Source organism: Pelodiscus sinensis, chromosome 6, assembly GCF_052426305.1.
Source record: "Pelodiscus sinensis isolate ZL-2025 chromosome 6, ASM5242630v1, whole genome shotgun sequence".
Classification (NCBI taxonomy): Eukaryota; Metazoa; Chordata; order Testudines; family Trionychidae; genus Pelodiscus; species Pelodiscus sinensis.
In genome coordinates, this window is record NC_143057.1 from 19,862,613 (window position 1) to 19,888,702 (window position 26,090).

General features: G+C 41.3%; 1 protein-coding gene and 1 long non-coding RNA gene across 9 annotated transcripts in view; one reads left to right on the forward strand and one right to left on the reverse strand.

The window, feature by feature from the left end:
* Positions 1–26,090, forward strand: part of MLLT3 (MLLT3 super elongation complex subunit) — a 220,479-nt gene that overhangs the window by 51,896 nt on the left and 142,493 nt on the right. The window contains exon 1 of one of the 8 annotated variants that reach the window (XM_089779184.1): positions 10,674–11,057. The exons of the other annotated variants lie outside the window; for them this stretch is intronic. The gene's annotated coding sequence lies outside the window, so the exon portion shown is untranslated. Of the gene's footprint in view, positions 1–10,673; positions 11,058–26,090 lie in introns of those variants that run through there. 8 annotated transcript variants of the gene reach the window in all.
* Positions 1,201–10,506, reverse strand: LOC112546930 (uncharacterized). Its single transcript, XR_016349845.1, has 3 exons — positions 10,377–10,506; positions 9,078–9,172; positions 1,201–1,334 (listed from the first exon to the last, which is right to left on the reverse strand). It is a non-coding gene; the product is annotated as an uncharacterized LOC112546930 (long non-coding RNA).

The window sequence follows — 26,090 nt, forward strand, 5'->3', positions numbered from 1 at the left end:
TTTTAATTAGGCTTCTGGATCCTGCAAATGTAACAGACATGAGCATCATAAAAAGCTATTTTGTGTTTTGATCCTGTTTACCAACAGGCTGTTGTTCACATTTATTGTAAATGACTCCATTTCCAAAGCAAACAGGGACAAGAGGCAACCCTGTGTTGTAATCCTAGAGAAATTAAAAAGAGGGGATTGAGTTACCATTAGCCCAAAATGATGCTTGAGAATGAGTAGAGAGGCCAATGTTCCTATAGAAAACTTATTTGTAAAGCCAAATGTTAGCAGAATCTAAGGCATTCCCACTCCTGTTGGTCAATGGCTTTTTCAGAAGTAGTACTCCCAAAATAACTCTTTGGAACCTAAAGCTTTATTGGATTTTAAATTTTTTACCACAATTTCAACTTCCTTTGCAGCTATCTGCCTATCAAGAGGTGCCATATCCTGTGCTGAGTAGAGATGATTTCACACTTCTCAACTCTCTCTTTGTTTCAGGATTTTGATGGTTCTGAAGTGTACCAAATATTCAAAAAGCCAAGGCATTTTCTCTGCTTCCGGGAGCTGTGCTGGATAGCATTGGTCTGCAAGTGGTGCACAGCTGGTTGCCAATAACCAGCTGCATGGTACCAATTAGGGATGTAAAGGAACAGTCGCTCCCCCCCAACCCACCCATTGCTACCTCTATCAGATAGAGGCAGCAAGGAGGGGGGAGAACAGAGAGATACTTAAAAGTGGCAGCACTTCACCGAGCCCGGGGTCAGCTGGGATGACCCCGGGGTCAGTGCGTTGCTGCTGCTTTGAAATGCTGGATGGAGTCTGGGGTTAGGTGGGGACTCCCCAACTGTCCTCGGGCTCCAGGTGGGCATGCCAGCTTTGAAATGTGCAAGAGGCCGCAGTGGGGCTCTTACGAATTTCAAAGTGGAAGTACAGCATGGAGCTTGGGGCCCATGCGAGACTCTGGGGAGTCCCCTGCTGACCCCAGGCTCCATGGGGCACTTGTGCTTTGAAATGCACAAGGGCCCCCACTGGGACTCTTGTGTATTTCAAAGTGGAAGCGCCAATGTGGAGCCCTGAGTCAGGGGGACATCCCGCTGTTCCTGGGTGCCACACGGCATTCCAACTTTGAAATTCACAAGAGCCCCCACTGGGGTTTTTGTACATTTCAAAGGCGGAATGTGGACGTGCTTATGGACTAGTCAAATAGTCGGTGGAAATTCCATTGACTAGTAAATTAATCGCTACTTAACATCTCTAGTACCAATACAGACCAAATAGGCAATGGAATAGGAGATGTTCTGGGTGAAGTTGAATTCTTGGTTGATTTGTCACATCTGGTAACTGACCTGGAAAAAGGAGAGCAACAGGTTATAAGATACCTGATGTGTATGGAGGCTGCTAAGCAGAGCTCTTCCACTTTCCCTCTCTCCCTTCCCATTCCTCACATTCTTTGGTGCATAAATACTCTGAGGTCTATATAAAGGAGGTATACAGTCCGTTGTAGTCAATTTCATGGTCATAGGGTTTCAGAAATCATGAATTTGATCATTTCAGCTATTGAAATCCTATTGAAATCCGAAAATTTTCAGTGTCATAATTGTAGAAGTCTTAACCCAAAAGGTGAGGGTGAGAGAGGTTGCAAGGTTATTCTAGGGAGGGTTGCAGTACACTTGGCTTCTGCTGGAGGCTGGCTCCAAAGCTGGGCAACTGGAGAGGGGCAGCTGATGGCTGGGATCCCAGCTTTGAAGGCAGCGCCATGGCCAGCATCAGTGCAGAAGTAAGGATAAGGATGGTATAGTATTGCCATTTGTACTTGTTAGGGATGTAAGAGACTAGTTTTACTAGTCGACCCACCGATAAGCAAAAGTAGCAAGGGGGGGAGTAGAAGCCACTGCTGGGAGGAGCTGGCTTAAAAGTCGGTTCCCCTAGCACTGTCTTATCTCTGGGGGGGAGGAGGGGGGCTGCAGCATAGACTGGGCGCGAGCTCGTATTAAGAGCCTGCTGGACCTTCGGTCAGCAGCTGATGCTCTCTAGCAGTGTAGAAGTAAGGGTAGAAATACCACGACCCCACTAAAGTAACTTTGCAACTCCTGTCCCCACCCCTTCACAACTCTGTTTTAGGTTAAGAACCCCAATTTGAGAGATGCTGGTCTCCCCCACGATATCTGCATAGTAGATGGTGAAAGCACATTACAAATGAGATTTCAAGGGCTGAGACACATTTTTCAAGGCCGTGAATTTGGTAGGACCCTAGGTAAGGCAGGATTTCTGAATTCTTCAGATGTATGCCAGGCTTCCTACTAGCAATGTACATAGTTAATTTGTTACCCTGTAAGCATGTCCCTTACCAACATGCTTCCCAGGGTAACCAATTAACTGGCTGGGGGCTGCTCTGGCTGGCATGGTGTGGTGGGCTTGGCCTGGCCTGGTTGGAGCAGCCTGTGGCACACTGGGCTTGGTTGGGCTGCTCGATTCCAGCCGGACCAACTGGCCGGTGCCGCAGGTGGGGGGTGTTCCAGGTGGGGGCAGCACATGGCACGCTATCATGGTTAACGGGTTAAACATGATGTTTAACCAGTTAATTTATTAACTGGGATTCACATGTATACTTCAGACTCCTAGAGGATTCATGATGTAAGCACAGTGAAGCTTCTAGTCCAAATAAGAATGATGGCCAAGACACTTTCTGGCTAATAGAGGGTTGTAGAAAGTTCTTTGTCACAGGAGCTAAATGTCAGAGATAACATCACTTTACCCATCGTGGGAAGTGGCCCATTTACATTTTACAACCTAAGGCTGGTACCACGATCAAAAGAGTCTGATACCTAAAGGGGGAGGGGAGTCTGAGTGCTTTACTCTGTTGATGCATTACTTCCTTGCCTTTATTCAGTTGTGAGGTAAAACTTGAAGCATTCTATTCTTACCCAGTGGGCAGGCTAATAAATCTGTCATGACGCTTTGAGAAATCATAGATGCTATCCTTACTGTGTGTCTGTAATTGTCAGCTTTGGGATATTATTATCAAGGCTGAACAAAAGTAGAAGAAAATTCATGTATTGACATGTGTAGAATCATAGGGATACCTCAGGAGGTCATCCAGTCCAATGCCCTGCCCAAAGCAGGACCAACCCTAATTAAATCATCCCAGCCAGAGCTTTGTCAAGCTAAGACTTAAACCTCTAGGGATGGAGATTCTACCACTTCCCTAGGTAAACCATTCCAGTACTTCACCAGGTTTTTAGTTAAATTGTTTTTTCTAGTATCCAAACTTGACCTTTGCCACTGCAACTTGAGACTATTGCTTCTTGTTCTGTCATCTGTCACTCCTGAGAACAGCCTTTCTCCGTCCTCTTTGGAACCTCACTTGAGGCAGTTGAAGGCTGCTATCAAATCCCCCCCCCCTTCACCCTTCTCTTCTGTAGACTAAATAGGCCCATATCCTTAAGCTTCTCTTCATAGGTCCATATGCTCCAGCCCCCTAATCATTTTAGCTTCCCTTTCCTGGATCCTGTCCAATGGGCCCATCTCTAGTAATGTTAAATATTGATTAATAAACTGAGTAGTTTATTTTCATTATGTGTTCGATTAGTCAATAAGGACTAGCACGCGTTCCACCTTTGAAATGTACAAGAGCCCCAGCAGGGGCTCTTCTGCATTTCAAAGACTGAAACACTGCATGGAGCCCGGGGCCAGCAGGGGACCCTGGGCTTGGCAGCAGGGGGGGGAAGCAACTAGTTGACTATCTGATAAGCTTTTGCTGATCCACATCCTTTGTGTAGTGTGGTAGAGCCAGAACTGGACACGATACTCAAGATGTGGCATCACCAGTACCAAATAAAGGGGAATAATCACTTCCCTAGATCTGCTGGCAATGTTCCTACTAATGCACCCCAATATGCTGTTAGCCTTGTTGGCTATAAGGGAACACTGTTGACTTAAATCCAGCTTTTTATCCACTGTAATCCCCAGGTCCTTTTCTGTCTAAGTGCTGCTTAGCCAGTTGGTCCCCAGTTTGTATCAGTGCTTGGGATTCTTCGGTCCCAAGTGTAGGACAATTTCAAGCGAAGTGCCCCACGGATCAGTTCTGGGGTTGGTTTTGTTCAACATCTTTAATAATGACTTGGATGAGATGATAGATTGCACTCTCACCAAGTTTGGGGGAGAGATAGATACATTGGAAGGTAGAAAAAGGGTCTAGAGTGACCTAGACAAATTGGAGGGTTGGGCCAAAAGAAATCTGATGAGATTCAACAAGGACAAGAGCAAAGTCCTACACTTGGGACCTAAGAATCCCAAGTACTGATACAGGCTGGGGACCGACTGGCTAAGTAGCACTTAGACAGAAAAGGACCTGGGGCCCTGATCTGTGCTCAGATCTGTAAAGGAACAGTTAGATGTCCCTCCTTTTTCATAGGCCCTGAGTACAAGTTGGCACAGGCACCCAAAAGCCCTTTAACAGTGTAGGCCTAGGCCCAGCCCATGCCCTGGCTTCATGGCAGGGCAGAGACACAAATAACAATTCACTGTTTTAGGTAGGACAGCTGGTGCAGGTTGGTGCAATACAGTTTACAGTATCAGCCCTGGCTGCAGGCTGAGTAAATAATTTATAAAGCTCGGCCCTTGGTCAGGGCGGGGCAACAAACAGTACAACAGTTGACCAGTTTTAAGGCACAGGCCTGTTAGTAGTGGAGCAGGCTTGGGTCTACTCACTGGGGGAGAGCCAAGAAGCGCAGGGGTTTTCACCCCTATCAGGGGGAACCTGCCCCCCCAAGGTGAGAGGTGGCAGGGGGGATGCAGGCTCACCTGCTCCATTCCGTCCCAGCCCAGGGCCCTAAGAGCAGCAGAGAGCGTGACTGCAATATGCTGACCAGGTCAGTGGGGATCCTGACAGCAACACGCTGCCCAACTGACCTCCATTTCTTCAGCCAGCCCGGGGTCGGCTACCCCTGGGCTGCTTCCTGGTTCCTGCTGGGGGCCTATCTGGGTCCACAACTGTTCCATGGGCTTCACCGGGGACAGAGGTTCTGGCAGTGTGTCAAAGTAATAGTTTTCTTTTGTATGATTGTTCTGGGGTATATTGCAATGTCATTCCCAAGACCTCTTTCTTGTGGGCTAAGAGATACTAAACTACAATTTTGGGTACATCTATCCTGCACGGATATTTCAAAATAAGCTATTCTGAAATAGTTATTCCAAAATAGCTTGTTCTGAAATAGCACATCCACACTGCAGAGAAGCCTCAAAATTAGTCCGAGCCAGGCTTCCCTAATGTAGACGTGCTATCTCTATTTAGAGCTCCAGGAGGCATTGGGGAGGAATAACAGAGAATGGCCCTGGGGAGGGGCTATTTCAAATAGCTGCAGTGGAGCATCTACACACGCCTTATTTCAAAATAGCTATTTTGGAATAGGTGTTATTCCTCGTAGAATGAGGTTTACAAATTTTGGAATAAGCCCTCCATTATTTAGAAATTATTGCAAAATAACGGAATGGCCATGCGTACACTAGCATTGTTATTTTGCAATAATACTAGTTATCTCGAAATAACGGTGCAGTGCAGACTCACCCTATGTTTCAATTTATACCTCTGTATGTTTAACCAGAATTCTTTGGCTGGCTGGCATCTTTCCATTACTGTTCTCATCTGCTACATTAAGCTTTCCATGCCTTGCTTTTGTTTCACTTTTAAGACCACTCCTTTTTCTTTGACTTAAGATTTCTTTCTTCGTTTATAACTGAGCTGATCATAGGGGTAGTGCACTGTCAAAATGAACATTTTAAAACTGAGTTTCAACTACTGTGTTTCAACAGATTCTGCAGGGTAGTGGTGAGTGACATAGTTTGTTACAATTTGTAGGCTGGTTAAACACTAGCCGGTATGATCTCTCTTACATAATGGAGAACAGAGGTCTAAAAGAAATGCTGGCTGAAAGGACTTTGAAAGGAGAGCTGAAAGCAATACTGTACAGGAAATTAACTCACTGGTCAAGGAAGTGCAATTGAGCTGATGGCAGTCATTAATGTTCTTGTAATGAGGGGCATATAAGGAATGTTGCTCAACATCTAGTGTGGTGCCAATTAAATAACATAAAGGTGGAATTTCAAACAAATTAGTAGCACTTGTACCTGAGGGGAATTCTTGTGAGGTAGAAATTAATTGTCACACTCTAAAGAAAGCAAAATGGTCTAACCATTCCCTGTGAAAACTGTTTATATAATGAAGCTTGTAATATAAAATCTGTAATAAATCTAGGGAAGTCTGTTATTGAAGATTATCTGGGAATTATTTAAATTTAATCGAAAAGAATTTTGGGGCAAGATGACTTGAGCCACATAAAGTTTCAGAAAGTAAACGTGGTGCTGATTCTTTAACATTCACTAAGTTGTCTGTATGTTGTAATTCAGAGAGCTAAACACAACCATTCACAAACATTGTATTGTTAGTTATATATGGCAAAGTGGAATAATCTGTGCTTGGGCTTTGCCTTTCAAGCCTAAAAGATAATTAAACCTTCTTTTCCCCAATGTCCCCCTCTTTCTGTTTTGGTTTTGTTTTAGATTTAAAATAGAGGCATATGAATGAAACATTTCAATCTTCAAAATAAAAACTTAATGTACCACTGAGCCTGCCTACCTGCCCTCTCTCACTACCTTGTCTTGCTAAGCCAGAACCTCTAGTCTCCTACAAAGATGGCACAAAGTTGAGAGAGAGCCCATAGCAGAGCAAGACAGTCACCGGGTTCCACTCAGCTCTGGGAAGGATCTGTCAAATGGACTTGAGACAGAAGCCAGATGCACAGCCCCAATCAGGCCAGAACCCTGTTCTTACACAGAATGAGCTCATAAGTTCACTTGCTTTATCAATGGAAGAGAGAAATGCACAGTTCTTGTCCCGCCAGGTAACAGTTACTTACACTGGGTTTAATAATAAAGAGATTTTATTAAATGTAAAAAGCAGGATTTAAATGATTGCAAGTGATAACAGATGAAAGCAATTACTAGGCTAAATAAAACAAAACATGCCAGCTCAGCTTAATGCTCCAAGAAATTGGTTACATGCAATTTCTTACCCAGCAGTAGTTCTAATTATCTTTTCTTACAAGCTAGGCAGCCTCCTACCTTGGACTCGATCCTTCCCTGTTACATCTTTGATATTTCCAGCTGTTGTGTAGGTGGTAAGTTGGGGGGGGGGTGGTCTTGGTGTCTGTAGGGTTGCCAGTGTCCGGTATTTATCCGGATGGTTCGGTATTTGCGGGCTCCGTCTGGGTAAAAAAAAAACCAGGAAATACGGGACATGTCAAATGTCCAGTATTTCCTGTTTCTATCCTACGGAAGCCCAGTGGGGACAATTTTCCCCTGCAGTATCTGGCGGGGGCAGGGGAATGAGGAGCACGGCAGAGTAGTAGTGAAAGGGAGACTGGGGGAGGCACTTGCAAGGTGCCATGCTGGGGGGGGGGGCAGAGTGCATGCTGCTCTAGCCCCCATGACCAGCAAAGACACAGGAGCTGGCCACATGATGACTCTCTCTATACCAGCCGTGGCCAACCTGTGCCTCGCAAGCCGCATACAGCTCTTTCCTCCAAAAAGTATGGCTCGCGAAGCCGCTCCTGTGCCCCCCCGCCTGCTCGCACCCCCTTTGACTTCTGTGCTTACCAGTCCAAGCTGTGGGGTTTTAAAAATGGTGCCCGAGATGGAGGCCATCTTAAAGGGGTCAGCCTCCTTTTAAAAAAAAAAATTTTTTTTTGTTAAATCATCTGGCAACCCTAAGTGTCTGGCCTCTGCCAACTCCCCATGTTGTTTGGTTTCCTGCCTATAAAGAGATTTTGCCCAAGGCAGGAATCCTCTGTGTTCAGCTTTAACCCTTTTACAACCACGTGGAAAAGTACCATATCCAAAATGGGTTCCAGTATCCGCTGACCTGGCTGCATAGGACCAACCCTAGTCCAGGCTGCCAGGAAAAACAAGGCTATTCATGGATGATTATCTTGAGTACTGGGCCATCCAGTTTCTTGAGTTACTGCTTAATGGCCTTCAATAGGAAATTTAGTTGTATAAACCAGTTATACACTATACTTCTGCCTTCGAATGATATTTGCAAACAAATAGAATGTACACATTCAGCTGGTTAAAGACTTTACAATGACTGGTCACATTCCATGTTTTGCATAAAGCATATTTGAGTAAGGCATAGTCATATTCAAAAAATATTTCCATAAAAATGGGGGTGCAATGTCACATTGACAAGTCAAGTTTATTTTAAATGTTTGGTAATGTTGGAGAGAGTTTCCTAAAAGGCTCGGGGAGGAAAAAGTAGGCAAAGGGGAATGCTGTTAACAACAGCACACAGTACATGGCTGTCTTTTAAGATGACAAAACAGGTTTGTTAAACATCCTTCTCATCAGGAGAAAGGGAATTTGATGTTTATGTAGGCTTGTTAAAAATGTATATTTTACAGAATCCATTCAGGGTTAAGAAATACATTTGGGTGTTTGGTGTCTCATCATGCTCACTGTAGCAAAATGTGTGCCAAACCAGTTTACTTAAGCTTACTTAGCATGCGATGAGATGGGAGGATTTGATGCTTTGTGAAAAGTGGAATGAGATGGTTAATTGTTTACTCGTGAATATTTTAGACTTCAATAAATGGAGTGACTATTTACTTTGTGATTGTTTTGTGTGTGTGTGTGTGGGTGTGGGGGGGGGGCTCTGGCAAAATCATTGCCTTGTTATTGAAGGCTCTTTACTGAAGTGGTAAGTCGGGTGCAAGAGTAGCAGTGTAGAAGTTATTATAACCATGCGGTAAGCAATGAACTAACATTAATTGTACTATTAAACAATAATAAAATACCATTTATTTAAATATCCATGGATATTCTCTGTTTTCAAAAAAGTTGATTTCATTTACAACAGAGACTCAATCTGTATTTTTAATTAAAAGTAGTTGCACTGTAAAAGCAAAAGCAATAGTATCTTTCAATTCACTTAATCCAAGTACTGAAATGAAATCTCTTTATCATGAATTTACAAACTTAGAATTATGTACAAAAATGCATTAAAAAATAAAGCAATATAAAACTTCTGCGCTTACAAGTCTATTCAGACCGCCTACTACTTCATCTCAGGCAAACAAGTTGTTTACATTTGCAGGAGAAAATGCTGCCTGCTTCTTGTTTACAATATCACCTGAAAGTGAGAAGCATTCACATGTTACTGTTCTTGTCGTCATTGCAAGATATTTGTGCCAGATGTGCTAGACATTCATATGTCCCTTTATGCTTCAAACACCATTCCAGAGGACGTATGTCCATACTGATGATGGGTTCTGCTTTTATCTCTAGTGGGAATTTTTTGCAGGGGTAAGGATTTCAGGGTCTTCGTAAATGCTGCTATCATTCTCAACAAAATGTTTTAAAGATTTTGGCTCTTTGAATGCTAGAGCTGGTTGACACTTTCTAATAGATTTTTTTTTTCTGCTGAAACAAGTTGAATCAGAAATTTTGAGAGAAAATGTCATTTGCTGACAAACGACAAAATGAAATGAAAACATTTATTTCATTTCCAATTGAACAAATTTTGCTTTTCAAAAGCCAAAACATTTTCAGTGTTGCCCTCCTCATTTTTTTTCCTGTCTTGGGCACTGTTGGTTGGCTTCGGTTTTTTCCTTTTTCTGCTGTAGCTTTTTTTGTCAGCGTTGAGTGGGGAAAGTAAAAAGTGAGTGCATCCTTTTTTGGGGAAAAAAATTAATGAAAATATAGGTTTTATATAGAGTAATGCAAACAATTTTAGTATTTTTTTTCTAAGGTAGTATCTCATTTTTACCCTTTTTTCTAACAATAACAAAATCACCTAATATATTAAGAAAAAACAAACAAAATAAAAAAACTATCAAAAGACTTTACTAAAATTTTATTTCTGATTTCTGTGCTCCTCTCTAGTCCCCAATGCACTTAAATGCATAGTCTGCAGTAAAAGGTTTTTCAAAGTAATCTGTCACAGAGCAGAAAGGGAGATATACCATGAGAATATTAGAACAAAAAGGAGAAAGGAAAATGCACCAGTTGGGTGGTGTCACTTTCTAGTAGCCCAAGTAAATTTTTCCCCATATACAGTACCAATATTTCAGTTTCCCTGTTGAGTGAAGTATATCTCTATCTGATGCCTATCCTTTTTACTGTGTCTGTATGTCTGTCTCCACTCTGTATAGAAACTGGGGTGGGATCGCACTTGTAAGTCCTGGAGTTCCGGAAGGGAAATCCCTCCTTTCTGTGTTGCCAGATGTTAACCTTCACTATTGACCTGGTGATAATTCAGTATCCCTTCCCCACAGAGTTAATTTTAATTGTTTCCCCAGCTTTCTTTCTCATAAGAAATGATGAGTTTTCCTTACTTTTGTGTTAACTCTTGTGCTGTTTGAGAGTTGCATCTTCTTATTAGTGTACTCTGTACAGACCCCTTCTTTTGCACGTTTATTTCTGTATAATTCTGTGAACTAGGGAAGTACAGTAAAATGTGCTCTGTGTGTTTGTCGAGATATACACACTGAAAATAACCTCAAGATACCTAACTCATTTTAAAAAGGTGTGTAGGTGCATTTGTGACATCAGCAGTAATTGATCTGCTCATCACATGGCTTACTTCAGTTCATTTGCATACACCTGCATAAAATTAAGTTCAAGTGGCTTCCCCCATTTCAAATAAGGCTTGGAAGTGGGAGGGCATGGCAACACCTTATTCCCGTAATCATGGAGTCTTGTTGCTGTTCTTCTTAATTATGTTTTTTCTTTATCCTCTGGTGACTTCTGATGGTACACTGTGGTGGGGATTTCTTTTTGTCATTGCTTTTGTTATTGGAAACCTCTTGTTTTCTTTCAGTTGATTTGAGGAACTTTTAAAATTGACTTAATTTGCTATCCTAGAAGACAATAAAGCAATCTAAGCTCTAAATATAACAAAGAACAACAAGAAAAGGACTGTTGCCAGATTATCAATAGCAGTATTGGGAATTAATTTCAACATAAGTATAAAAAAAAAAGCAGATTTTGGAGAGGGACTCCCTCAGTGAAGAAAGGTCAGTATTTATTTTTTGTAAAAGAAGAGATTTGCAAACACCTGCTAATTCAAATCCTGGGATGGAAAGAGGGAAGGTAATCGCTGTTAAATCATGAGTACTGATCAGTCTTACTAAATCAGAGGCTATTATTCCAGTTTGTTGCCTAATCTACAGCTCTGATGTTGCCACCGTTATTCACTTGCTAGTTTTACAGGTTAACTGAGATTAATGTTGTGGCATAGTCAGACATCAGTTGCTTACTTGATTTCCTATCAGATGCCATTGCTGAAGAAAACCAAGCAACTACCCATCAAGGTTTTGAAGACTATTTGGAAGGATTCTGAGTTAAACTTGACTTGCTTTCTAAGATCTGAATTGGTACTGCCTCTCTAGTATTGTAAAGATTTTGATACTACTTCAGAGAGCATATCATGTCTTAACATTATTCTGATTTTTTTTTGTCTTTTTCCCTTGAAATTTTGTGAATTGCTGCACAAGGCCCTGGTTTTAGCAAGGTTTTTAAATGAATGACTTTCTTGAAGTATGGGAGTGTAGAACCTATATCTTATTGAATCTGCACTTAAATTAATAATGCTTTCATAATTCTCATGCCTTCTACTTGCCACTTATACTGTAGATTTTGCAGAAGTATGTGTTACACAGCTTTTTGGTCGTCTTATTATACCTCTTTCACTGAGGTAATGTAGAGTCTAAGTATCCCATTTCTTTTCCAGTCGTACAATGTATGAGTTTGGTGTAATATCTGTTGAATTATTTTTAATATCTCTCTCACTTATGACACAGCCATGAGGTCATAATCATGAATCCTAGTCTTGTGATGTGGTAGGTAAAAGGTTATTTATTTTGTCTTTAGCTGACAGCAAAATGTTTGTATTGGTCTCAAAGAAATGTTGTATACCAGATAGTTTGTATAATCTATATTAATGATCGTTTGTATATGTGTATATCTATGGTTCAGTGTCATAGCCCATCTTGGGGTGGGTGGGCTAGAATGTGTGGTGTGGGAGCAGGACAGGAGGGATGGGGCCATCTCCTCCCCCGATTCCCCGTCCCAGCCGGAAGGACATTCTGGCTAGGGGACCCAAAGATGCACCCAGAGAACAGGGTTGGAGCATGGGTGCTTGTCCTGTTGTTCTGCCTGCCTGGTGCTCTATCCTGGAAATACTGTTCCAGTGTGAATTCTAGCCCTAGTACTTCCACTCCCGGCTGGAGCACCAGGGTGGAGTGGGGTAAGCCCCCACTCTTCTCTCTGGCTGGAGTGGCAGGGTAGAGCACAATAAGCGCCGACCCTGCTCTCTGGGTAGGGCACCAGGTTGGCTGGTGGAGGTGGATGCCAAGTGGGTGGGCCACAGCCCATGTAAGCCCATTCATGGCTATGCCTTAGATATGGGTTGATATGTGTTCTAACACAAAGCAGATTTTTAACATTAATAGCTGCAGACACACAAGCAGACATTAATACAGTTGATCCACATTGTCCGGTGGATAACACTGTGTTTCTTTAGCTGACAGTGAGATGTTTGATAATGTTCTCCAAGAAATGTAACAGGTAAAACAGCCATAGGGTCTTAACACTCACCTTCTGACAGGAAAAGGAGATGCACCTATGGATCTGCAAAAGGGGGAACTGTGTCCATGAACAAACCCCCAAGAGTCACTTGATGGATCCTGAGCCATCTTTGTATCTGTCCAGATCCTACTCTGTCCTGGCAGTGCAAATTTAAAGGAGCCATGCTACTGTTGACTGGCTACCCTATGGGTCCATGTACACTATTCTCTTACTGAGGTGGCTAGAAAAAATGGAGAATTGAGTAGTTGCTTCCCAACTTGCTTATTCCCCTTGACTGTGCATAGCTCGCCAAACATACATGATTACTATGGAAAGCAATTGTGGGCATGGCATAGATCTGGAGGAAAGGGGCTGAAGGAAACTGACGCCTTACACTCAGCTGCCCTCTTCCAAATGTACTGTCTATTCCTGACCAGTATTTGTGCTCTTATGATCAACTCCTCAGAAAGGATGATACGCACCTTTGTATGTTTAAAAGCGCAAATACTGCTTTTCAGTTCCATGTTTACTTGAATGCTTATAAATAAAGTAATTTCTTCAGCTAAAATGTGTACATAAAATGGAAGGCAAATTATTAATGAAATCTCACAATATAAACTATAGAAGGGTAGCTGTGTTGGCCTGGAACTTTAAAAACAATGAGTAGTTAAGTGGCACCTGAGAGACTAACCAAAATATGAGCTTGCCTGAGGAAGTGGGTTTTACCCGTGAAAGTTCATGATTTTATATATTTTGGTGAGTCTCTAAGGTGCCACAGGGCTATTAGTATAAAGTATTGTGACTTTCTAATTTTGGAGTGCTTATGATGATGTCATTGTCAAATAAGTTTTGGTTAGAATTTATTGCATAGAAGTTTTTCCATTGTAACAAGTCATCTGAAAAAAGCTTAAATTTCACAATTCAACTGCAGCTAGCTAAAATATGTCTTAGACCATTTTAAAAATAGTTTGGGGTATAGCTGTATGTCAGGTCTTGACTTATAGCTTGCATTTATTTCATTGTGATATTTCCAGACATTCAGATAAATCTGTGCATGTAACAGCAGCTAATCTTAGTAGTCATACATAAAAGTGATCCAGAGTTGAAACTTTTTTATGTTTAATTTTATATAGTGCCTAGTTATGCTGGTGATTGGATGTTTTATCAATATACAAATACACAAATGTAACTCTCAAATTAATTTTGCTTTAAATAAATAGTTTTGTATCAGTATAATGTGGAACATAATCAGCAGATCAGGCAAAATGAAAACAGGCGAACATTATGTAGAATGGAGAATGGGCAGTTCTTTCCCATCTGTGACTCCCCTATGTGATTTGTAAGCCAGATCCCTTTCAGCCAGACCAGAGATGTGATGGAATTAATTACACCAGTAGATGCAAAACGTAAAATGAGAAACACTTAATGACTTAAACCAATTCAGTCCCTTTAATTGGAATAATAATCTTAGTTTGTTTACTTCTTAGCAAGCTTTTAACATTCTATTGATTGTCAGAGAGTGAGTTTCATACCGCACCAACATAGACTGGGAGACCTAGAGTAGAAGAAGAGGGGGGGAAAGGAATAAAATGCCATTTCAGAGAAAAAATTGAGGTGACCACACTACAGTACTTAGATTACAGGACAGGCTCTTTAAAAACACAGTAGCAAATCCTCACTTCCCATTCACTGTATGTTACTCTCTAAGAAATGAGAAGTCAAGAGATTGATGTGATAGGATCCAAAACTAAATATAACTGTTAACAGTTTCATTTGGAACTTGAAGAGCTTTCATAAGCAGCAACACATCAACGAAGGATAGTAAAAGTGTTCATTTGTTTACATGAGAAGAAAGCCTGATAACTGTTTTATTTCCTAACATCAGAAATAGGCTGGCAGTCATATTCTCTCACACTTAGCAGTTTATTTCACATATTACTTATGACCCATTTTTAATATAGTCCCCTCATTCACTAGCGAGCTGAAGAAAAGCCCAACCAAAAGCATAAAGTTTAGAAAAATAGTTGGGAAAGCAAACTTGAGGGAGCAACTAAAATAATCAGAAAAATATAATACTAAATCAAAGACAGTAAAGCAAGATTATGAGAGGGATAAAACTAAGGTTGAGTTATGAAGCAGTGGGAAGACTAGAGGCTGGTTTAAGTGAATCAAGGAAATACTATTGTAAATGTCTGAAATGTCTTTATCCTAGCTGCTCTGCTTGTCTCCTTTTTGCTGGTGAACCATCCATCCTTCTTTTGCCTCTATTTTTGGAAATAGTACACTTCTTTCTGATGCATGAGCAGGTAACAAGTAAAAAGATATGAGTGAAGAGTTTTGTAAGTAAACTTATTGGGAATTTAACATTTTGGACTAAGCCTTTTACTTTTTTTCATGAAAATATAGAATAGGGATGCAGTATAGAGATGGCATTGTTATTAAGAGCAGGTTACATTTTTGTAGCATGTTGTCCTGTGTTGAGAAGAAAAGGCTTTCGGGTAATGATGTACTATCTGAACAGTTTTTATTCTCACTCTCTCGGACAGATTTACAGATAAAACGCTTGTCCATGACCTCAGGATGATTTCCGATCCCACAGAGTTTCTGAAGATATGCAACAGAAATTTAGTTGGCCAATTGTGGCTAAGTGGAGGCACAGTGGGAAAAGGATGAGCAATTTCATCCAACTGAAGGCAAAATATGGCTTTTCATGCAAGATGAGGATTTATGTCTTCTTACTATGACATAACATAATTCAGAACCACTGCCTACTTCTTACTGTATGTGCAGCACCTATTTTATACATCTAAGAATTATGTTTGTTCCTACGGACTCAGATGTGTCAATACAGACGCTAGTAGTAAGAGCACAGCAACTTGTTTGCCCAAAAACTGATTGGAGAGACACACTGCAGTTCACAACAAAATACCCAAAGCTGTTTCCTTGATCTCTTAGAGAAAGGTCACAAGGAATTTTTCAGAAATGAATTTTGGAGGGTAGCTTTTAAACTGGAATAAAGGCATGTGCAAGCTATTGAATATTAGTAGGAAAGAGATGAAAGCTTTTACTGTTGCCTTAAAAAGTCAAAATATTCTGCAAAAATGATTTTGAAATGAAACGTACCAAAACTAATTTAGGAAGAGAGAGAAGCATGTGTTTTTAGTGACCTTGGGACTGAATAGGCTTGCTTTAGGGATTTGACAGGAATGGTTTGCAGACCAGAGAAATAAAAAGCATGTGTAGGAAGGATACAGTTACATTTGCTAGCTGGAATGAAAACAAGAGCATTAGCTTTCATTTAAAACTTCTGTAAGTTTTTTACAAAAAAAATTGTATTTGTCATTTGTTTGCCAAACTTGTAATTGTTGAATGTCCAGACACCTCTTCTTCCTCCATCTTGTCCCTTGATTTATGATAAGGAAAGGTTATCCTCTTGTGAAGTGATGTGAAAGTACCTATAGCACTGACAGAATAGACAGTAATGTAATAGCACATTGCCTCTCTGTTGGTAGCCTAATGGAGGTCTTGCTTTATTGACCTGTTTATAGTGGTTGCATCGGCTGTGATTTTCTTTTGATGGAAAAGCTTGGTAAACTTCCATAAAGAATTGCCAACCAAGTAAAAGAAATGGAGAGTATTCATTCATAAAACCTCGTTCACAATAATTTACATGGACAAAAGTTAAAAGAAATGAATACTACACAAAGCAATGTTCTGAGACTTCAGTGTTTAATGTCTAGTCTAGGTTGAATGGGATTCTGTCCCCATGTATATTTTTTGCTTAGTATGTAATCCCAACAACCCACTTTTTCTTCCTTTTTTCCCATTGATTTAAAAATATGTCTTGTAAAGTGCTTTTGAGATATTTGTATGAAAAGTGCTGTCTGGGTAAATGATCCAATCAGACATGATTTTAGAATATCTTTTCTCTTCCAAATGTAGTACCTGGTCTAGAAAGGTGCTGAGCACTCACAATTCCCATTGTGCTCAATGACAGCAGAGTGCTAAGGCCCCTGTATTGTGTGTCAGTATGTGCGAGAGGGGGACAGAGAGAGAGCAATTAATTAGGATAATTTTGCTGGCTCCTTATGCAAGTGGACAGATATATCTGTAAGTGCAGGTATTGCAGTATCTGCAACATATACTGTATATTGCCCCTCTAGAAAACCAATGCAGAGTTTTTCAGCTCAGAGTTGAGGAAATGGTGGCAATGCAATTTAATTAATACGGTTGTCATCTTGAGTTGTACTATGAGGTTTTCAGGAAAATAGAGTACCAGCTAGAAAAGCTTTATAAAAGTAAAGATAAGAGAAATTAGCAGCCTTAGTAATCATCTAGTATTGTGTTCTTGATTTTTATTCTAACCCTCAACTACAGGTTGCACCTCTTAAAAACCAGGACTCTCTGGTCTGGCAACATCCATGGGTTAGGAAGACCACCAATGTTTCAGGAGCAGAGAATCCCAGAGCCCTGCAGGGAGTGAGGGGGCCTGGGAGCATGGCCAGATGCCAGGGAGGAGGCCGGAGCATGGCACAGCTGTTCTGCCCATGTGGCCAGAAGATGGGAAGCTGCCATGCTGCTGGGGGGGATGGGGCAACCAGGAGCTGGGAAGCCTGGTGTATGGTTTAGCTGGGCGGCAGGGGTAGGAGGCTGGAAAGCTCAGCAGCCAGTTCAGCTGGGCTGGGGGGGTGGGGAGGAAAGGAGCTGGGAAGGCAGGCATGTGGTCCAGCTGCGCAGAGCAGAGAAGGCTGGAGAGCCAAGCGGCATTGGGGTGGTAGTAAGGGGGCAAGAAGCCTGGTGTGCACCCCAACTGGGCTGCCCAAGCGAGCTGGGAAGCCCAGTTGGGCAACAGGACAGGGGGCGGGCCAGCAGCAGTGGGGGGGCAGAAATGACCTCCTCTGGTCTGGCAAAATCCCTCATCTGGGACCAGTCAGGTCATGAAGGTGCCAAACTAGGGAGGTCCAACTTGTATTAGTCGGTGATGTTCTTGAACAGGATGCAGGTTTGTTTTATGAGCAATGGTGTTGTAATGGTACATAAAAGCATGGTTATGAAGACTGAGGAGGGGGAGAGGGTGTGAAGTCATGCTCAGGACTCCCAGAATCAACACTGTGTTACCTCCCCACCTCAGCTTACCTCTCCTCAGGTCAGCTGTTAAGCTGCATGTCCACTCCCTAAGGTCTGTCTTAGAACATCTGGTCTATCTGTCTTACTGGCGTGCCCTTCGCGACTCTATACCTTGTCTTGCAGGTAACATTCAGTGAACCACAGCTCCTGAGCTCCCCAGAGTCATCACACTGCAACATCCAGTCCCTTTTGCTGTGACACTCAAAGGAACGATCAGGTTTGCTGGCTCCTTAGAGACAGAAGATACCCACACCTGTTATTTTAGTTGGGGACTTACGCTCCACTTCAATACAGAGCATTGCGATGGCGTTGTCATAAAACAAGAATAATTGTATTAACAACGAACAAATATTTAAGAAAAACTAAGCAAGAATAAAAAACAACCCAGATGTGGTTACAAACATAACATGCTTTTTAGTGACTGGAATTTAATTTTAGCAAGTTACAATCTTTGCCTAAGCAATTTCTCCCTTGTAAGAAGTTTCCAGAAACTGGCAAGAGGGTCCAGCTGTCCTAGGTTCAAAAGGTGCTGTACCTTACCAATCACTCAGTGATGGATAACTAAAAAGTCCTTTTGCTCCCTCGACATCATTCAGAGATCATTGTCTCCGCCTTAAGAACCAGGAAGACTTCCTGGGAATACAGGCCTGGGAAGAGACAATGTTCTGATGGTGGGGAGGGAGGGCAGAAGGTGGAAGGGCGGTGCTGGGAGGAGAGAAAAGGTCAGTACCAGATGAGACTTTGTCTCTCTGAGCCCCTCCTCATCCCCCAAACCCTCCCACCCCGCTCTCTCTCTCCTGCACTGCCTCTCCCCATATCCCAAGGCCCTGTCCTGACTCTTGCACACCCCTACCATGTGCCAACTCCCTGTCCAGAGGGACCCAGGCAATGCTGTGTAAGTCTGCTAGTTTACTGTATTCACAAGTCTCAGGGGGTTATGATACCACACTAAAAACCTGACTCTCTCATTGGTGGTGTAGAATTCTACCAGCGCCCCTCAGCTATAGTATTGTTGCATTTAATTGGATGGGTTACCTTATTCTTAACACTGACAGTCTTAAAAAGATTTACCTTGTTTTTCTATAGTGCTAGTCATTCTATAATAATTTAATAATTGCAAAAAATAGTTCATATGGTGTGAGGCTGTATAATTACTTTTATAGGTTCTGTGTGGTTGCAAGGTAGAGCCAAGACTAGCATTAACTCAGTCATATTCATCCTTTATGCCATAATGCAAGTTATAAAATAAATAGTAAGCTATTTATTAGAAAAACAGGACTAGAAGATGCTGCACACATAGAAGAAGGCAGACAACTGAACATTCTCTTTTTGTATTTCCACATTTGTAAGGTGTAAAATTCAAGTTTTATCAACACGTGTATTTCTACATCTGGTTTTTTCTTTAAGGTATGAGAGAATATGAGAGAACTGTTTCATTCTGTGACTAAAAATTAAAAACTGAATGGGAATAAAGGTTTTTTAAAAGTGAATGGAATAAATGAGGGATGATTTCCCACTTGTGCTATTGTTGAAGCTCTCTCCTATTTAAGGATAAGTAGAATTTTCTATTGTGTTTTTGGTGTGAGGATGTGTATTTCAGTGAGACACTTAGTCTTTCAGCTTCAGGCTCTGTGCCTGTCAAATGGAGCAGAATATGAGAATGACGTTACTGGGTCAGACAAGTGGTCTGTCTAGCCCAGTATTCTGTTGATTCCCTGTGAACCATTTGGCACTGACCACTGAGAGAAGATGGAACAGGGTGATTTATTGGCAGCTTATAGCAATCAGAGTTTTAGGCATACTCAGAGGAAGGGGTTGAGTCCCTGAACGTCTTGGCTAATAGTCACTGAGAGGTAGCCGTGTTAGTCTGATCTTGGTGAAAAAAAAAAAAAAAGCAGTCATGTAGCACTTTAAAGACTAACAAAGTAATTTATTAGGTGATGAGCTTTCGTGGGGAAGACCCACTTCTTAAGATCTGAAGAAGTGGGTCTTCCCCATGAAAGCTCATCACCTAATAAATTACTTTGTTAGTCTTTAAAGAGCTACAATACTGATTTTTTTTGTTTTGGCTAATAGTGATTGATGGACCTATCTTCCATGAACTTATTGAATTCCTTTTGAAACCCAAATTATAGTTTTGGGCTTCTCAGTATACCCTGGCATTAAGTTCAATAGGTTGACTGTACATGTTGTGAAAGAACTACTACTTTTTGTTTGTTGTAATCTGGCAGTTTACTAAAATCATTGAGTGGTTCCTGGTTTTTGTGATGTGAAGGGGCAAGTAACACTTTTCTATACACTTTCTCCAACCTTTCATAATTGTATAGATCTCTATTATATCCCTTCTTAATTGTCTCTTTCTCAACTGAGCATTCCTAGTCTTTTTCATCTTTCCTCAGTTAGATGCTGTTCCATACCCCTGATCACTTTATTGCCCTTCTCTGTATTTACATGCCTATGTCAACCGACGGTCAGGGTAGTGAGTCCCTTATGACCGGCTGAAGTTCTTTTAAATTGTGCTTGGTTCTGTTACAGCAAGGACAGGACAGAAATTACACTAATAAGTTACTTACAGGTACCATGAAACCTTTTTGGTTCTCTGAGCTCTTATTAAATGCATGCAAAATAGACACATAGCAGGTATATATTCTCACCCCTGCGTTCCAGACTTGGCGTGGCCAGCGTCTTTCTCTTAATCCCTCGGGAAGAAGTAGGGCGAGGTTGGGCATCCCACAGACCTCGGGAGACAATCAATACCTGCCAGCAGGTATAGATGATTGGAGCTCAAATGGGGTGGGCTGCTGAACCTCTTTTATACCCCTTGGGTCATGTAGGCTTCTTCCTGGGCTCAAGTGGCCAATTAGGAAAAATGGCTTTGAACGCCAAGTTTCCCACGAAGGGTGCAAAGCATAATTCACACCTGGGAAAATGCAGACAATGGGCACCTCTGGTATGTGATGGGCGAAGATTCCTCTCCTGGGACAGTGCAGGCGTGTCAATTACTGGTCCTAGCCATCAGGGCGACAGGAGGCCCCAGGTCGTCAGCTAGCCCATTTACTGTTTGGTTTCTGTTTATGGTAGAGTCAGGGACAGGCAGCACACCTGCGTTCCCAGGGCATCAAAGGCTGACTGCCTTTCTCTTGCTCTCTGGGGGGGGAGGGGGGGGGACGGACTACAAGATGGGGTTCGTGGAAAACCAAGATGGGGTTTGTGTCTGGCTACAGCCTATTAGGGATGTAACCGGTTAGTCGGTAAGCATCACCCTGTAAGGGTGATGGTTACTGGGTAAGTGGTTAAACAGTGGCACAGCCAAGTTTGAGTAGTCCTCCGTTCATGGCATGACATGGTGGACCTGGCTGGGCCCAAGCACTCTGCAGCACGACCTGGCGGACAAGGTTGGGCCAGAGCAGCCCCATGCTGCAGATCCCAGATAACCAGTTATACTTAGTGTTTAACCAATACAGTTTTATAAATAGGATTTTGTCTCTAGTACCATGGATTTATATAGTATCATTGATATTTTCTGTCTTTTTAATCTCTTTCCCAATGTTTCCTAACATGGTTATCTTTTTTTACTGCTGCTGCACATTGAACAGGTGTTCTAGAGAACTAGTCACAATGACTCCAAGATCTTTCCTCATCGAGAACCCATTATTTTTAATGTTTAGTTGGGATTATGATTTCCAATGTGCATTCCTTTGTGTTGATTTCATCTGCCATTTTATTAGTCTCACCATTTTGTGAGATCCCATTTGTCACTCTTTACAATCGGGTTTGGATTTAACTATCTTGAGTTATTTAGAATGTTCTGCAAACTTTGCCTACTTATCGTTTTCCCCTTTTTTCCGGATAATTTATTGTTACAGTGAACAGCACTGTTCACACTACAAGAGGCACCTGTCATCCTTCACTGACCCCTCTGTTTACCTTGCCGTTGTGGAAAATTTACCCCTTTTTCCTACTCTTTTTTTTTTTCTTGTTTCCCATTTACAGAAAACCTTAATACATGCTTAATGAGGATGTTCAAAGGTAAATTTTGAGCTCCTTGGATTATTGTGTTGGGAGTGGGGAATGAAATATTGATTTTTTTTTTCTTTAAGGATTATTTGTTAGCTTTTTTTTTTTTTTTTGCAACAGCATAGCATTGCTGACTTATGTTCAGATTGTGATCCATCCCAGCTCCCGGATCCTTCTCAGCAGTACTGCTGCCAACCCACTCTGTATTTGCAGCATTTTATGTTTTTTTTTCTTCTTCTCTAAGTGTAGCATCTTATATGTATCTTAGAATTTCATTTTGTTGTTCTACTCTATCCTTGTATTTTGGTAGTTTATAAATGCAGTCAAGGCCCTGTGCTCATTATGGACTTCAGATGGTTTTTTTTTTCTGTTTTTGAATGTCTGAACAAAAATAGTTCTGTGCTCTTCATGAATCAAGTGCATTCAGGGCAGAAAGGCAGTTTCCCCATCTTTTATTTATAATAAAAAATACCCCCACTATTATTAATACTGTGAAGTGAGATTAATTGGAACTCTGAATGCTTAACTCCTCTTCTAGTGAACATGTGTGATTCACATATTATAAACTTGGTGAGCAACCTGTCTATTATTTTCTCTGTTTAGTCATTTTTACCTTTCATTCTCCAAAATGCTTCTCACTATGACTTCTCTGTACCATTGACTGTAATATCCCAGCAATTCTGTTGACTGGAATGATATCAAGTGTACTGTTAAAATATATGACTAGGTTTCTTTTTTCACAGTGCTAGTTTCAGAAGACCCTTACTAGACAGCCAGTGGTAAGAAAGATGGTTCATTTTTCATTTTCAAAGGGGAAAAAAAGTATTTCGTAAAAGTCACAGAATAGGGAATAGACTTATCCATTTTCCTTGATTATACTCCATACTTTAACATAGTTATCCTAGCTCATAATTGATATGTAGTATTTTATTAACTGATTGAGGCTATATTTCATTAGGATTAGGAAAATGACCTAACAATCATTAAACATACTATGCCAAAGTTAAATTGTGAGCCTTCTGGAAGTTTTAGCTTTCTGATCAGAATATAGTGGCTTATAAATCTTGATAGAAAAGTAGGAAAACCACAAATATAGATACATTTTAAGACCTCCTTAATAATCAGCGATTTTAAAATTGTAATTACTATAAATGTACAGTAATTACCAGTGTGTGTAATTTTTAATGCTGGGACCAATACAACATCTGACAGTGAGGGGGTTGCCATTTACTAGCGGGGACTGGAGTTTGCTTTGTTGATATAGATCTTTGTTTCTTTATGTTGGGTTACTGTGCTCTGAATTGTATGTGGATGAGGGAGATGGATAGATTTCATTTCACTAGAAAGTGGATCATACATTTAATTTGTAATTGGTTGAAATGGGCTCCAACTGTAGATGGGTTCAGCGGATGCTCCATATAACCTCTGCATAGTTTAGAAATAAGACCTTCCGCCCCATTAAATGAATAGTTAGGTCTGCAAATTAACCTAGTTTAATTCTCTAACATGTCCATACTACATCTTAAGTCGATACAAGTTACATCACTCAGGAGTATGAATTAGCTAGCCCCTCCTAGTGATATAATTTATGTCCACTCAAACTTGGGTGTGGACACTTGGCAGGAGACAAAGCTACCACTGGGTCATGAGAGGAGAAGTAGCTGATTTGACAGGAGAGCTCTCTCCCATTAGCGTACCGGTGGCTACACTTGACAGCTTAGAGTTCTGCTTGTGTATCCATAGCTAAAGTTTCCTTTCTCACCCAACCCAAAAAAAAGCACACAAGAGACAGTTTTCATTATGTGCATGCAGCTGTGCTGCTGGCTGGTAAGGAAATAACTGAGTGGAATTTGACTTGTATTTTTAAGGGATGCTGAACTTAACATCATATTCTGAATAGTTTTTATCTACTGTTGCTCCAACTTTCATTTTGAGTTGCTGTAACTGAAAGAGGCTGGGAGGAAGGAATGGATCTATCTTTCTTCATCTCTTAAGTTTCATTACTATGCTAATTTTGACAATACTTCTATTTGCTAATTTCACTGTTTATCTTGTATAGTCACTTATTTCCTTCTGTTCCTGTGGGTTTTAACAGAGTGAAAAGGAAGAGGCAAATACTGGAAAAACTATTGTAGAAAACATAAATTGGCAAGACACCACAGGTTAAGGTGTAGAACATGAAGTTACTTTTGAAATCCCATTCCTTTTTTTTTTTTTTTTAAAGAAGTGTTTTTAACTGGCAAGTTAGACAAAATGTTCAATCTACAAATAAAAACACAAATTTTAATGTACATATAGATTTATTTGTATAGAACTGAACCCCACAGTGGCATTTTGCAGTTACTTCAGAGGCAAACCAGAATATTAAAGCCTTTAAGAAGATGTATTAGGATTGAAATTGCATTTTATTGAAGAAAAGAGGGAGAGAGATGATTAATGGGAGAGAAAAGTGTGATCTAGTGGCCCTCCTAAGAGTTAGGAGTAAGGATCACTAGAGTCTTTTTCCAAGCTCTGATTTCTCCCTATGATTCCCAGGAATTTTTTGTTAATTTCTAAACTTACTCCGCTCCTGAGAACCAGATTTCCAGAGGTGTTGAGCACCTGCATTTCCCACTGAATGCTATCATAGGCTCAGTTATTCAGCAGCTCCTAGACTCAGACATAAATGCCAAGGTTTACAGTTAAGGGTGGATGACTTCTGTTACAAGAGAGGAGCATATTAAAGGGGCAGCAGCTGAGAGATGCTATTTTACAATTATGTATATTTAAAATCTTTGTCCCATGATAAGGAGTTTGGCGGACCTAGATCATGGTTTTGAATAGCTGGCTTGGCTGTACTGCTTTCTATATGTAGGGTTGCGTGGTGGTGGTGGGGAAATTGCAGTACTTTTCTTACTTCTGTGTTGCTGCTGGAATCAGTGGTCGGCACTGCCTTTACTGGCCAGAGTGGTGGTTTGTGGCCGGAAACCCACCTCTGAAAGCAGACTCACCACCAGCAGCATAGAAGTAAGGTTGGCATGCTCAGGTGTTGCCAACCTTGTTTCTGCTTGAAGGGCTAGGCCCTCTGTCAACAACTGCTGCTCTCTGTCCACCCAGCCTTGAAGGCAGTAGCACAGAAGTAAGGCTGTTATGGTATGGTATCGCCACCTTGAGTGTTGCTCTGTAGCTGGGGGTGAGGGGTGGTGCTGCCTTAGAGCTGGATGGCTGGAGAATAGTAGCTGTTGACTGAGTGCCCAGCTCTGAGGGCAGCACAGAAGTAAGGGTGGCAATACTGTGACTCCCTGTTGGGTCAGGACCCCCAATCTGAGAAATGCTAGTCTTACAGGTGAAATGTGTATAGGACACAAGACCAGATTTCATGGGGGGAGATGAGATTTCAAAGTCTGCCATATGTTTTTTCATGGCTGTGAATCTGGTGGAGACCTACATATTCTGTTTGTGGATGGATTCCAGTAATTTCTGTCTTGATGCTGACATCTTAATCAGTGCTTTATCAACTTTGTTATGCAAAAAGAGTTGCAATGGTCAATAACCACTGAATTGCTATTTTTTTGCTACTGATGACAAATCAACTTCAGGTATTCCTTCAGTTTATAACATTACAAATATCGGGTACTATGTTCTGAGTATAAACTTTATTACACAACACTGTCAAATTATGGCCTTGACCTAACTTGGTGAGAATTACATGTTTTGTCAATCCTATGTTAACGTATAATTTTAAAAACACTGGTTTTTATTTAAACATATTCTTGACTATACATCCATATAATTGATCTAGGTTTATCAGGTTTGATACCATTTTTGTTCATGGGAGAAAGGGCTTCCGAATGATACCCAGCTAGACCCATTTTTGATGACTGTATTACCAAATTTTGCATGAACCAGAGGGCCTGGAGTGGGGAGTAAGGGGACCAGTGAATCATGCTCCGCCCTCTATCTCCTGTCACACAGAGGGGGGCACCATTGAAATTATGGTTCTGTAGACTTTTATTAATCAAATGACATCACCTTTACCTTTCTGTCATTAACTTGCCCACAGAATTGCATGTGCTCCCAGACTGAGAATGTGCATGTGGTGCTTAACCTCCAAGCTGGTTGTAGTAGGGCTTTTACTCAGAAAGACAGAAGGAGCTGCTAGAGGGAAATACAGAGTTGATCAGGCTCACCACATCTCTATTCGAGTTCAGAGAGGAGTAACTAGGATGGAAGGTTCCCAGTAGAAGTGGAAAAGATTAACCACTTGCCTGGTAAGCATTAGCCTTACTGGAATTCTTGCCTCATAGTGAGTTAGCTGGTGAGCTGGGCAGGCTCTGAGTTGGAGGAAGAACAGGAAG